The sequence below is a fragment of the Sinocyclocheilus anshuiensis genome, unplaced genomic scaffold (genome assembly GCF_001515605.1).
Source record: "Sinocyclocheilus anshuiensis isolate Anshui unplaced genomic scaffold, SAMN03320099.WGS_v1.1 scaffold985, whole genome shotgun sequence".
NCBI classification, from domain to species: domain Eukaryota; kingdom Metazoa; phylum Chordata; class Actinopteri; order Cypriniformes; family Cyprinidae; genus Sinocyclocheilus; species Sinocyclocheilus anshuiensis.
Window position 1 is genome coordinate 28,915 of NW_015557117.1, and position 2,509 is coordinate 31,423.

The 2,509-nt window shown below is 39.6% G+C and overlaps 1 long non-coding RNA gene across 1 annotated transcript; it reads left to right on the forward strand.

Annotated features, from left to right (window-relative positions):
• The first annotated feature begins 555 nt into the window (after window positions 1–555).
• On the forward strand, window positions 556–2,232 carry LOC107677767 (uncharacterized). The gene is made up of 2 exons (XR_001632884.1): window positions 556–831; window positions 928–2,232. It is a non-coding gene; the product is annotated as an uncharacterized LOC107677767 (long non-coding RNA).
• Window positions 2,233–2,509: the final 277 nt, after the last annotated feature.

Here is a 2,509-nt window from a genome sequence, read left to right on the forward strand (position 1 = left end):
GGATTTGTGGAGTTTTCTACATGTCGACATGCCGTGCTCTCTATTGATGCCACAACTCTGCAAGGTGGTTTTCATGCCTACCCGCTGCATGGCCCCACCCCTTTACAGCTATAGGCTGATCTTTTGTTTGTTTGTTTTTTTCTTCCTAAATGCTTTCTCATACCAAAACCTTCCACGCGCTCTGCATGCTTTGTCCTCCTCACAGTGTTTCTGTGCTGCAGTTAGTCTGAGTAAATGTGCCCTGCCCACGTTCGGTCTCGGGTGACTACGTTTGGCACTGTTAAACATAGTCGGGGGAAGCAAAAAAAAAAGACAACCCTGCCATTTTCTGACCAAACTCTTGCATTTCCTATGTACTGACCTGTATATTATTTTTGTCCCCCCTTCCAACTTTTTTTTTTCTTTTATCCCACGTTGCTTCCAACCTCCGGAGAACATCAGATTTGTGTATATTTGTGCAGCTGTGCAGATTTGTACAGTCCTAATGAATGCTAGTGGTGATTTTTCTCTAGGTTTTGCCATTTTATTAATACATGTGTATTATTCTGGAATCATAAATCTTGGACCAAATGCTGACCATCTTTTTAAATTAATTGTCAGTTTTTTCCCTTGCAGTGTCTTTCAGTTCAAGTCTGAGATTAAAATGTGGCTACCAAGGAAAATTTGTTTTCCTTTTTTATTGGTTCATGCATCATGATAGCATTTTACCATTTACTCTGAGGAAATGCTAATAACTGCTTGTTTCCCCTCCAGTGAGAATGTGACAGAGGAGGATTTACGACTGCTCTTCTCAAACTCCGGTGGTACAGTGAAAGCGTTCAAGTTTTTCCAGTAAGAACCCACTGCATTCCATTTCTTAGTCATTTTTATGTACATTCAAGGTTGTCGCTTTGACCGTCATGTTTTTTTTTTTTTTTTACTTTCTAGAGATCGCAAAATGGCTCTGCTGCAGATGTCCACAGTGGAGGAGGCGATTCAGACACTCATCGACCTTCACAATTATGACATGGGCCGTGGCCACCGCCTGAGAGTGTCCTTCTCAAAGTCCACCATCTGAGGATGCCCTGGTGCTATGTCACCTTTCCTGTCTCTCTCCCAGGAGCCTCAAGTCGAATTAATTTTTACCAGTCATTCCTTAACACCATATCAAGAACTTCAATGAGAATGGCCCTTAAAGGAACACTCGCTCTGTATCTGATCCTTCTATTGTTTGTGTATGGCCAGCTGTTATTCTGTTTTAGGATGGATTGACAAAAATGTGCCTTACTTAGCAAAATAGCACCATCCCTTTGCTCTCGTTGTTACACATTATAGAGGCGTAGGCACATTATGTGTGATGATACAGAAAACGTAACCTTTACAGTCACCTTGCTTTGTTGTTTTGATGGTTTTTGAAAGTGATAGTTTTTGCTCTTGCCCAATGTGGCCTCACCTTGTCATTGTTCAAAACCAATTCAGTTCAAGCTTTGAAAGCTAGTCGGCTTGCTTTGATTCAGAGGCAGAAGCTCATTTTTATGATCTATTGAATTGAATCTGAACACAAGTAACAGGATTTGATGAAACATACTCCAAGTTGTAAATTATCTCGTGAATTTGTTTTATTTTCGGGCTGTAGTGTTTTTTTTTTTCTTCTTTGATCAGGCACCCAAGGTACTTTTTGTAATTGAAACCTGTGGTAAACAAAACTCTGACAGTGGGGAGCACAATCTGTGACATATAGTACCTGCTTGGATATTTTTCACTCACTTTTGCTTCAGTGAATTCTGTTACCCATTTTTTTTTTTTTTAGATGAAAATCAGAGCATGTGCTGATGGATCTCGGCAGTTGCATGTGTCAGATTGACCATGTTTGATGTTGTGATGTCACATTAATGTAGGGACTGTTGGGACCAAAGTAAATGTGCCTTTAGTCTTACTTTATTCTGCATTGTACAAAATGTTTTATTCAACCTCTGGAATATTTGTATCAATGGAGACAAAAAAAAAATAATAAAAAATCGGACTTTCCAACAGGCATCACTCATATAAATGATCATTAATTGTCCTTGTTCGTGGTTGTACGAGAATCGCTTACTGATTCTACTGAAAATGGACATTTTTGTGGTCTCGGCCTGGGAAACAAGGGGAAGGGGGGTGTTCTGTACATTTTCTACATGAATTAAGTTTTTACATCTTTAGGAATGTAAAGTTCAGTATAGAAGCGGCACAATTAAAAGTTCTTTTTTCTACCAAGCTCTTGCTTGACGGTCCCTGTGTGGTGTAGTGCTTTTATTCTGTAGCATGCTGAATAAACTCTTCTCGCTCTGCATTCACCTCTGCCTCTCTGCTGTCTCTTCCTCTTCCTGTACTGTCCTCTGTATCTCACTTAGCTCTTTTTCTCTGATGCACTCTTTCCAGGGTGTAGAAAAACTCACTTCACTTGGTATAAAAATACACCCTGGTAGTAAAACATGAAAACGATGTAATCTTTGACTTTATTTGCAGTGATAATCTGTAATTTTCTCATCCT